The sequence below is a fragment of the Papaver somniferum genome, chromosome 4, assembly GCF_003573695.1.
Source record: "Papaver somniferum cultivar HN1 chromosome 4, ASM357369v1, whole genome shotgun sequence".
Taxonomy (NCBI): domain Eukaryota; kingdom Viridiplantae; phylum Streptophyta; class Magnoliopsida; order Ranunculales; family Papaveraceae; genus Papaver; species Papaver somniferum.
Genome location: NC_039361.1, coordinates 134,091,835 through 134,104,521, shown reverse-complemented (window position 1 = coordinate 134,104,521; position 12,687 = coordinate 134,091,835).

Below are 12,687 nucleotides of genomic sequence, written 5' to 3'. Positions count from 1 at the left end.
AACCCAAGCTTCTTCAGGTGATATTCCGGTTAACCCTCAAAAAATTTATCGGATCTCAGGAATCGAGTTTTCATCACCATAAACCAAAGATCGACTTTCCAAGGTTCGATGGAACTAATCCTAGATCCTGGATTTGTAAGTGCACAAATCTTTTTCTCTTATATCAATCAATTATCTGATAATATTAAGGTAACGATGGCCTCTATGTATTTAGATGGTAAATCTGGTGTATGGTTTCATGATTATAAAGTGTGCAAGGGTCACATGTGGGTTGGGATGAATTTGTCTGTGATATTTGTGCTAGATTTCAGGAATTAGGACATAATGATATAATTGGGGAACTCAATAAATTAAGTAAGCTTGGTAACATTTTGGACTACCAGGAAATTTCTGAGGAACTAAAAGCTCTCATGCTAGCAAAGAATCATCATCTAACTGAAGAATATTTTACCTCTAGCTTTATTAGTGGCCTTAAATAAGATTTGCGCCTACATGTGTTAAAACACACTCCGCAAAAATCTTACAACAAACAACATTTCTTGCTAGTATGCCAGAGGAATTACTGCAGAGTATAGCTAAGAATAAAATTCATCATAGACCTCCACCAGTCTTTGTACCCAACCAATATTTCTTTAGAAATCATTCATCACCAACTACTAGTCCAACACTTTCATACAAGACCACTATCCCCACTATCACTAGACCTACTCACCAACTCCCTTCCATCAAAATATTGTTACCAACTGAGATGCAAGCAACAAGGGACAAGGGATTTTGTTATAACTGTGATGAAGTCTATCAGAGAGGACACAGATGTGTTAAACAACAGATTTTTATGCTTGCCTCCGAGGAAGAATACCACCACTCCATTGAGGTTGACTCACAGTCGATACTCCAGTGATTCAAGAGGTAGATGAGGAGGTAGATATATTTTTTCATGCACTTTCAGGCAATATTTCCCACTCTACCATCAAGATTCAAGGTTTTGTCAGGAAAACAGCTTTGTCAATTCTTATGACTGCAGGAATACTCACAGTTTTCTGGATCCAGAGGATGCTAGAAGATGTAGCAGTTATATAGAACCCACAGTTGCATTTTTGGTAGTTGTACTAGATGGTAACATGCTAGTCAGTACAGCCAGATGTCCTGCATTTTCATGGAAAATGCAAGGACATGATTTCCGATTTGATGTTGGATCATTACCCTTGGTAGGTTCTGACATGGTACTTGGAATGGAATGGATGAAGGGTGCCAGTCCTGTGGTCTTTGACTTCAACAACCTTACAATATCATTTACTAGAGCTGATAGAAATATTGAGTTACATGGTACTTCAGAATACCAAAACTGGGTTAGTGGGTCATCTTTTCTCCATCTCATCTATTCAACAACCCATCACATTATCCTCTCCACCACCACCAATTGCCACCTTACGAGAGTCATTTCCTGACATATTTAAATAATTAACTCAATTACATCCTTCCAGAACTCAAGACCATCACATACCCCTTAAACCCTTTTCCTCACATTTAAATCAAAGACCATACAAGATTCTTTATGTGCAAAAGGAAGTGGTTGAGAAGTTGGTCCAATAAATACTTCATTGAAGAGTGATTCAACCTAGTCACAATCCATTTTGTTCACCCCATTCTTTTAGTAAAGAGAAAAAATGGCAGTTGGAGATTCTGTGTAGACTATAGGAAGATGAATGACCTCACCATTAAGGAAAAATATCATATACCAATTATTGATGAGTTGTTGGATGAACTAAAGAAGTCCAAAGTCTTTTCCAAGATTGTAACCAGAGCTGGTTACCATCAAATTAGAGTATATCCTACTTATACTCACAAAACAACTTTTAGAACCCACCAAGACCGCTTTGAGTTTTTAGTCAGGCTATCTGGCTTGAAAAATTCCCCTGCTACCTTTCAAGCATTGATGAATAAAGTGTTTCATCCTTACTTAAGGAAGTTTATTTTAGTGTTTTTTGATGACATCTTCATTTATAGCCCTGAAATGGAATCACACTTAGAGCATCTTCAAATAACTCTCACTCTACTTCAGCAACATTCCTTATTTGCAAAACTTAGCAAGTGCTCTTTTGGTCAAACTCAAATTGAGTATATGGGTCATATCATCTCTGGTGAGTGAGTAGCTGCAGACCCTGTTGTAGATGGTGGATTTTCGACAAAGTCTAAAATCGTAAAACCATAATTATACATACTCCTGATCCAGCAATCAGATGAGTATTGAGGCTCATGTCTCTCATCGAAGCATGAAAGCTCATGCCGCGAGAATCTCTGACTGAGAATACTGTCTCTCAGAGTATATATAAATGTGTAGTCTCTCAGCTGAGGCAACGACATATCTCACGAGTACTGAGCAATATCAGTAATTACTTCTATATAGAATCGAATGATTGGACGGCTCCTAGACAGCTTGCCTGCTAGTATAGAGCGATAACGTATTCAGGATGTAACAATGTTTTCCCTGACTATATAAAGGACATGTGTATAGAATCTTAATGATTGGACGACTCCTATACAGCTTGCCTTCTAGTATAGAGTGATAACGTCTTCAGGATGCAACAACGTGTTCCCTGAGTATACGTAATAAATATGATGCTTCAACTAGCTCATATCGCTCAATTCCTGAATAATTAATGCTCCTAGAAGATCTTACTAGTATAGCGTCATCAATTAATTATCCCTAAATTATTAGATTCATTAACTGAATCCCTGGAAAATATTCTACATTATTCATGATGTTTTGTTACTTCAATTGATGGCTCTTCCCAGCAGAATTCCATGGGTGAGTAATAAATATTCGATGTACTGGCGTCTGAGCAGCTATCGAGTAAGCCTCAACTAAAATGGTGCAAGTGTATTCAACAATAATGCGCAAACGAGTACCTGAATGCACGAACGAGCATTCCAAAACATGAAGGAACGATGAACCTATGCAAAATAGGAAGAAAAATAATAATAAAAAATATTAGCAAAGGCATCAGGGGACCGGGTCCACCGGCCGGCTAGTCACGTCGTGGCCAGCCCCACGCCCAATTTTATATTTTATCATATTTTATTTTTCCCTGACCTCATGAAAATTCATTTGAACAAATCTCCTTCGTCTCAAGGAAACTCCCCAGTCTCATTGTGTTTCATCATATCAAAGAAATAATAAAATTTAAGAAAGGCATCGCGGGACCGAGTCCACTAGCCGGACGGCCATGTCCTAGCCGTGGCCGGTCCCACACCTCATGATTCCTTATTATTTTATTATTTCCATCATCCCATGAAAATTCCCTGATTTCATGATATTTCCCTCAACCCATGAAAAATAATATAAAATTAGAGAAAAGCTCACGGGACTGGCTCATTGGCCGGCCGGCCATCCCTAGCCGTGGCCGGTCCCATATGCCCTTGTCTCATTATTTTATTATTATTTGTTTCCCTCATCTCATGGAAACTCCCTCACTTCAAGGAAAATCCTTAGTTTCAACAAACTCCTTGATTTCATGATATTTCCCTAAAGTCATGAAGATAATATAAAATTAGGGAAAGTGCCACGGGACCGTGCTCATTGGCCGGTCGGTCATGCCATAGCCATAGCCGGCCCCACATTCATGAATCCCTATTTTATTATTATTATTTCCATAATCTCATGGAAATTCCTTGATCTCATGAAATTCTTCAGTTTTATGGTATTTCGCTCACATCATGGAAAATACATAAAATTGCATAAAATTGGGAAAGCTGTTGTGGGACCGAGCTTGCTAGATGGAAGGCCATGCCCTAGCGGCCGGTCCCACACCTTGCAATTCCCTATTTTATTAATTATTTTTCATCATCTCATGAAGATTTCCCAGTTTCAGCAAAACCCTGAATCCTTCATATTTTCTCAAAATGTTGCTCAAACGCGCATCAGGAAATATCGAAACTCTCAGGACTGAGACACTGACAATTTGGTGACATGGGCATGTCTCCTTGACCGACCAAGTCCGGCCCTGAGGCTTGCAAAGAGCCGGTCCCATGTGTTTTAACAATTTTGACCTAATTTTCTCAATTGCTCATATTGGTTCCAAACTCTTCTCAAACAACTTGGAGTTTGCTCAAACAACCATCAACTGGTCCCATGACCACCAAGGGCCGGTCTCATGCCCCCTTGGTCGGATCCTCATCTCTCCATAATCAGGTTTTACTATCTGACGCTCGTAAGAGCACTATTTTAATAAATGATTAAACCAGCATTTAGTCATCTTTTCACCAACTGGTATTCAAGAGACTTTGGTATTTCACTCATTTGAACATCCGTGCGTTACATGGTCGACTCGTCATCCCATGTAGCCGGTCCCTCCTTCACTGTGGTTGATTTTCAATAAATCATCACTTGATCAAAATTAGGATTTCGAATCCAGAGCTCTGCAATAACATAATTTTGAGCAGATTCAAACATTAATAATTTTACGTGATCCCGTGATCAACATTTTAATAATTATGCTCGGCTCAGATGCCAGCATCTTAAATTAGCATTTTGCTCGGATGAGCAACATTTGCTCAGACGAGCAACATTTGCTGAATATTGGTTCACCTATCAATGCTCAACGATTCAGCAAAATTTGTTCACCTTAGGTTATCAACATTTATCCGATACCTTTGTCTCAACAAACATGTTCAATTTTATGAGTCTTGGAACATTTGCAAATCACGTTCGACTTAGCGATACAAGGACTCATCGTCCCATAAAGTCAGCAACTGACTCCACATTCACGAGATGTCAATCGTGTCACATGGGGGATATTAACTAGGATTTTGGTCTGGCGGTCTATGGCATGTGTGTTCATGCACACGACGAGAATGTGAGCAAGTCGTGCAATCAGTTGGAGGAGTTAGCAAAGTGGTGGGTGGAAAATTAACCAAGTCTCTACATGGTGAGCAACTGGTTTTAACACGATTTCCACTTCCCCACTCTTTAACTCCAGCAAATTTCACACTTCATGGGATCGAGGTGTTTACAATTATAGCAATATAAATAAGTCTCTGGATCATGATTGAAGGACAAGAAGACAATCTCTCGTCAAGAAGACAACACGAGATTAATAACTCAACATCTGAGCAATTACTCTCAACAAAGAAAATTCAATCAATCAGAACTTATTTTATTTCTTCACGCAGAATACACAACACACCTACAATCTTCGATAACCATTGATCTCACACATTTCTCAGCTTCCCTCCTACAGATCGACCCATCCTCTCTTGTGACCGAATTGACTCTGGAACGGCCATTGTCTTGGTTTAGGCCGGAGTCCTACAGATTGATCTCTCGAACTTAAATCACTCCCTTCTTGCAGTGCATCTGCGTGAGGTTAAACATTTCGCTCGGTTCAAGGAGTCTCATCCGCACAGTCGTCTCCACAATCCCGTAAAAACCAGCAAATCGTTTTTCCCCATCTACAGTTTGGCGACCACAGTGGGAGATCATTCTCTCGGTTGCAATCTCAGTTCTCACAAATATGGTCGATCTTAGGTCTGGTTCAGTTACCAACTCAGGTTCAAAACCCAACCTTAACATTACAAGCTCTAGTGGTACCGCTAATACCACTCTTCTAGCGCAACCTGCCAATACTACTCCTCTAAATACTGGTGCTCCAGTGATCACCCCTGCAAACGACGGTACTAGTGCCATCAACAATCCTCTCTTCGGCCGGTCCCTGAAGAATTCAGAGAAAATACGCCTACCATGGTGATCTCATGAAGGTGCAAGAAACTCTTTCTAAGAATCAGGTTGACATGGCTGCCACTCAGAAGGAATTATGCAATTATCTCAAGACTCTTACAGACAAGGCGTCAGAGAAAAAACTCAAGTGAAAGGAAAAGCCAAAGAAACATCTTCGGTTGCTGATCCTGAAGTCCCTCCAATCCATGTTGTAAATGATGAAGAAATCCGCAGGACTGCAGATGACTCGCCAGCAAAGGAACCTGCAAGTTTCATCACTCGTGAAGACCTGGAGCGCTTTTTGGAGGATCGAGGAAAAGACAATACATCATCTGTCCAATGTCACCAACCTCCATATATCCTGCTGCCATACAAAGAATTCCTCTCTCGAAAGGCTACACTTTTCCAACGTTCACGCTTTACAACGGAACAGGAAATGCTCGAGAACATGTATCTCGATTCTTAGAATCATTAGGCATGAACAAAATCATGTCGTCCGGCTGAAGGAATTCTCAAAGTCTCAGACAGATCATACATCTGGTACAACAACGCCGCACCAGGAAGTATCACCAGTTAGGGAGAAATGATTAATGCTTTCTACAGAAAATATTTCTTCGTTTCAGAGCAAATCACCCTCTCTGATCTTGGAAGGATGTTTCAAAGTAGAAAAGAACATCCTAATGATTATGTGAAAAGGTTCAGAGTTCAAGCCCTGGAATGTCATGATCCAAATTTCACAGAGCAGCAACTTGTAGACTTGTGCATCAGTGGAATGATCCCTGTCTACAGAGCTTTACTGGAAAATATCTGGTTCCAGACCTTTTCAGAACTTCATGAAGCAGCTAAGAGATCAACAACTACCGCAGCTGCTTTACTGGAGAGAGCTAAAGCTACTGATAGCTAAGGAATTAAACCTAAAACTATGGTTATATTTACACCTGCAAGTGCACAGGATCTAAAGTAGAAAGTGAATAAGCAGGGGTTTGTCCACAGGGACTTGGAGGGAGCTATTGTTGTTTTCCTAGAGATTTTTGTGTTGTGTTAAAACACAACTGAGCTGTTTTGGGGTAACTGAATTAGTTACAGAAAGTAAAGTAAATGTGACAGTGAAGTAGAATAAAAACAATGAAGCAAAGGTAACAGTGGTAGTTAACAGGAAACAAAACCAAATAAACCAAGGCTGTTAGCCAAGGGCAGGGAGGAGTTTTCAGCTGTGGCTAAGCTAAGGCTTAGAATCCACCTTGTGTCCTAGCTAAACAATGCAATTCTAGGTTGAAATTAGGATCTTAAGCATACAAAAGGAATGGAAAGAGAATTAGCTTGCTATGAGCACTAATTTCTCCCATTGCTCAATCAAAACAATGCATTCTAAGCATACAAATGGAATGGAGAGAGAATTAGCTTGCTATGAGCACTAATTTCTCCCATTGCTCAATCAAAACAATGCATCCTAAGGCTCTAACCTAGCATTCCACTACCTAACAGTGCACTAAAGCATCATCTGAGCCTCAGCAATGCAACTTAGCTCATGCTAATCTTGTAAACAATAATAAATATCATACAAGGCAATTCAAACAACACACATATGGTGAGCAAATACAAAAACATGATAAACATATGAACCAACAGTGTAAACATGAAACAAATGAGAAACTGGCTAGTCCAGTTCTCTACAAGAGTGAAGCTGGCTAACCCAGCATAAGTTTTTACATCACACTCACAGTCCCAATTTATAGTTTACAAGAGAAGTCCCCAAAAGCCCTAAAACAGTGTAATTAGGGTTTGGTGAAACTCACCTAATTCGTTGGAATTGATCGCATGCATGCTAACCCAATCTTCTTCTGACTCTACTGCTGCTTTCTCACGCTCCAATTACTCTACTAACTCCACCTAATTCATCAATTTTTCTTCTAGGTTTTCAGAGAAAGATGAGAAGAGAAATTAGTGAATTAGATAGGTAGAGGGGTAGGGGATTGATGGGAGAAGGATGGGTGTGGTTGGTTTGGGTAGTTGAGGCAGGTGAGGTGGTGGTTGCGAAGGCAGAGCAGGTGGAGAAGATGGTGGTGGTCTGCAACAGGCATGGAGGGGGAGAGGTCGATGGAAGAAGGAGAAGGGGGTGTTTGGTAGGGGTATAGAATATGGGTTTGGGAAATGAGTTTGGGCTTGGAAAATCTTGAGCCCACTTCTTCTTTAAGAACAAATCTCTTCTTCAAGCCCATTTCTACCCTCTTTGGTCTTCCGCACATCATTCTTCACGGCTTCCTTGCGTAATTCCTCCTGGCTTTTCACTACTTTTCTGCTCTATTCCGCTCCGCAATTCATCCAGACTTTATTTATTACCTAAAAATGCAAAATTAAGTAAGAAAAATATTTATTCTTGAAAACAATGAAAATACAGAATATGGGATAAAATGTAGAATTACTGCGCAAAAGATGAGTTAAATGCCAACAAAAAGGGATAAAAATATACAATATTTGGCACTCATCAAATACCCCCAAACCTGAATTTTACTTGTCCTCAAGTAAAACAAAACTAAGGAAATCCTACCTATACCACTGTCGCTGGTCTCTCGAATGCATTTAGCGTATGCACTAAGCCTTTTAAACCACTAAGTGTCCCTAGTGGACGAGTTGAAGTCTCGTGAAGGTTTGCTTAGAACGTACCTACAAAGTTCTAGGTCAAAATATAAGCTCAGATTCCATCAAATGTGACATGTGCAAGATAGTTTAAGCTCACAGCAAAATGGAGATGTCAATCTAGCTATCAAAGACACAATCCTAGCACTGATAACAAATAAAGACATGTGATAAGAGTGTAAAGTGTATCTACACATGTTTCTAGAATGACCTGGAGTTATGACTACTAACCACCAAGAGATAGTTTTTAGGCTAAGAACCGAATTCTAAGCCAAGCTAGCTGTCCGGCTTTACGAGAATTGTGAATGTTCACCCAATGAGTTGGTGATATTTCAGTTTACCCGCGTTATACATCGATGGCTGCACCCTCCTTGCTTATTACAAGACTATTTACAACAAAAAGATAACTCTTTACATGACTCTTATTTACATTGATTACTCACTTTTATTTTTGGAACAAGAGAGAACTATTGTCTTTAACATGACAAAACATGGAATAAATAAATACTTGATTTTTTTTTGATTTTTTTTTTTTTTTTTGTAAGAAATAACTTTGATCTTTACAACATAGTGACACTTTTGATACATGAACAAAAAGAAAAACATAATTACATGACTCTTAGCAAGAGGTGGCCCTTATCGAATGCATCCGGTCAAATTCTATGGTTGCTTTTCTTAACGTATCCTCCAACTTCTATCCCAGCCAACCAAGGAACAAGCTAGTCAAGTCTCATTCAGTATTCTAAAGTGATTGGCAATCAAACTTCCTATCAAACACCTTGAAGATCGAGGCTATACATGTATTGGTAGATCGTGCGCGTGCAAATTTCTTATCACTATGTGAATTGTGCTAGAATCAGGGTGCCTAAATATCTAGACTAAGACTCCTAATAATTACATATTTGCACAAGAGTCAACATTTCAAGGTAAATGAGCTCCATTTTTTATGTTTTTTCTTTTTTCAATTTTTTCGATTTTTTCAAAAGAAGGAGTTCTGTTTTCAATTATGGCATTATCAAAGTATCTACTCTATACCCCCAAACCTAAACTAAACATTGTCCTCAATGTTTCAAAATAGACAAAATTATAATACAACATATGAAGAGGATCATGTTGAGTAGAGAAAAGGAAAGAGAATACCCGATTTCGGCGAAAGCAATATTAGAACTCCGTTATTCAAGGCAAGAATCCAACATATGTCAGCCGAGATCATATTGGATTAGCAAAATATATACAAGGAACAAAAGGATTTTTAAAATTTTTATCTACTGGATTATATACAAAAAATTCACCATACACTAACAATCTAAAGAGTTGAGGATCAACCCAAAAGACAAAGTGTTGAAACATAGACAGTTTCAAAACACTAAAATTGGACTGAAATGAGAGCGAGAGTGAAAAACCGGATGAATCACCCCTAAACCTAAATTTTTCAACAGGTTTACTTTTAAGCACAAAATCTAACAATTTTAGGGGTGCAGGATTCACAAGGTCTAACTGAAAATGGACTTTGTTTGGGATGGACAAACATGCATATTCCAACTGTGGCTCCTTAAAAGTATTGTATTTAGATGCAAAATAGTCCAAGAGGACTTGAGAGGCACACAGTTCCAATCCTAGGTTGGGAATCTTCAAAAAGTTGGTTTAAAATTTTTGTTACAAACCAAATCTAGGTTGGGTGGAATAATCTCAATCTGTGACTTAGGCAAGAAGGTGACATCTAAGTTTCTCACATGCATGAGATCAAAAGTACCAATATTATCAGTCACATCAGCATTTTCTAAATCATAATCAAGTTGTGTAGCATGCTCATCATCACAACACAATTTCACAAGTCCAAATTCAGAATCATGGTTATCCGAAATATCCAAATTAACATCAAAAGAAGCAATATATTGTGGCTTAAGTATGGAATCAGACACATCAACTATATTTTCATGCATAGGATCATTAGTGTCAACAGAAGATTCAACATTACCTAAGTCATGCTCTTCACAGGATAACTGCACAATATCTAAATCAGTAGCCTCATCACATGTATATGGAATACTAGAAGAAACATCATTCATGAAGGTCGGGGCAGAAAAGCCTAATGTATTTGAACCCAAAGGTTCCATAACATTTTCAGCATAGACATGTTCTTCTAATATAACATCATCATAATCATCATCATCACAAATACATGAAAATCCTACTTTGTCAAAACCATTAGTGTTTTTCGTCCATACATCTGCCTCTAAAATAGGTGAATATGGATTGACATTTTCAGCAATAGGGTATGAAACACTATATCCAGAATTAAGCTCATTGGGAAAATCAACATCTGACTCATGGTGATTACCCATATCATGTGGCATGGTCCTAGTTTCCCTATAGGTTTCCCACTGATGGGTTTTCTCTGCAACTTCAGCTAGAAATAACCATGCATCGTCCACAGTTTTATCAATGAATTCACCATTACACATAGATTCAACCAAGGCTCGAGACTTAAAGTCTAGTCCCTCATAAAGAATGGCGACCAGTCTCCACTTCTCGAGGCCATGATGAGGACACTCAAACAACAAATCATTAAATCGTTCAAAATAATGAAAAAGTGTTTCTCCATCTAACTGGACAAAACAATTAATACTTCGACGAATAGAGATGGTCCTATGATGTGGAAAGAACTTTCCGACAAATTGATTTGTGAGTTGGTCCCAAGTGGTGATTGACTGCGGTCTCAAACCGTAAAACCATGTTTTGGCCTTTTCCTTTAAAGAAAAAGTAAACAAACGCAATTTCAAAGAGTCTTCGGATATATGGTCAGGTTGTAAAGCCCGGACAATTTGTTCAAACTCTCTTACATGGTTATAGGGATTCTCAGAATCGAACCCTCGAAATATAGGAAGTATTTGTATCATGCTTGCGTTTAGTTCAAATGGGCCATCAGTCTGGGGTAAGACGATACATGATAACTGGCTTATTATGTTAGGGTACATGTATTCATGGAGACTACGGAGTTTATTCACACACTCGCCCATTTTTTAAAAAATTTGGTTTTAATGGGTTTTCAAAATTTGGTTTTTTTATGGGAAAATTTTGGTTTTGATGGGAATGAAAAACAGTTGGTTTTTAGGGGTTTTGAAAACTTTGGTTTTTTTAAGGGATTAAAAATTTGGTTTTCGAAATTAGGAGCAAATTTTTTTTTTTTTTTTTTTTTTTTTTAAACTTAGCCTAGCATAAATTAGCACAACCCATAAAAGAAAATAAAAACAACAATAATAATTACAAACCCATAAAAGAAAGAAAAAGAAGAAAAGAAAAATTATTACAAGCCCAAATAAAAAATAAAGAAAAACAAAAATTATTACAAGCCCACAAATTAAAAATGGAAGCCCACAGGTTGGGTTCTCTTAATGGGTTTAGGCTTACCTATAAAGCACAGCCCAGCTGTTCGGTTTGGTTGCAAAAGCCCAGTTGGGCTTTGGATCTTCCTAAGCTTTGGCTTCAATACTTAAGGCCCAGTTGGGCTTGGTTCAATTTCCTCTCCTTCTGCAGCTTACAGCCCAGTTGGGCTTTTGTTTCTTTATTGCACAGCCCAGCAACAGAAGCTTGGCAGCAGGATCACTACTGCAGTTCAAACAGCAAGCCCAGCAGAATTGTTCAACAGCAAGTGGGCTTGTTCAATTGCAGCAGCTTTTGTTCTGAACCCAACAGCAAGGCAAAAGCAAGAGCAATAACAAGAGCAAGAGAAAGAAGCAAGACAATGCACTAAAGAGGTAAGACAATTCCTAACAGGAAGTGCAAGAACAGGGACTATGCTTACACTAAGCTAAGCTAAAAGATGCAACTAAGTAAGCAAGAACAGCAAAGATGCTTGGTAATGCAAAACAGTATGCAAGAACAGTTAAATGCTTACACTAAATGCACAGAAGCAAGTGAGACTAAAATGCAGTTACACAGTGATGCTTATGCAAATGGATGCAGTGCAAGAAGATATGCAAGAATATAAGATGACAAGTATGCCAAGATGATGTAAGATGCAATGCAGATGGCACAAGCTTCAGATGACAAATAAGAAAGTTACAGGACAGAATCAATGAGCTGCAAGATGAGTTGATAACTGAATATGCAGGACAAAACTAGATGCAAGCTAAAGCTAATGATGCATCCATAAAGGCTAGATGGTGCAAGTTAAGAATTCTGTGAGGCTAGATGACAGTAAATGAAAGAATGCAAGAATGCAGTTGTAATGAAACAGTAAATGCAGTGAAGATGCAACAGGATGCACTAAGGATGCAACAGCAAGGTTAAGAAAGGTCTAGCAGCAACAGGCAACAGTTAGCTAGCTAGCT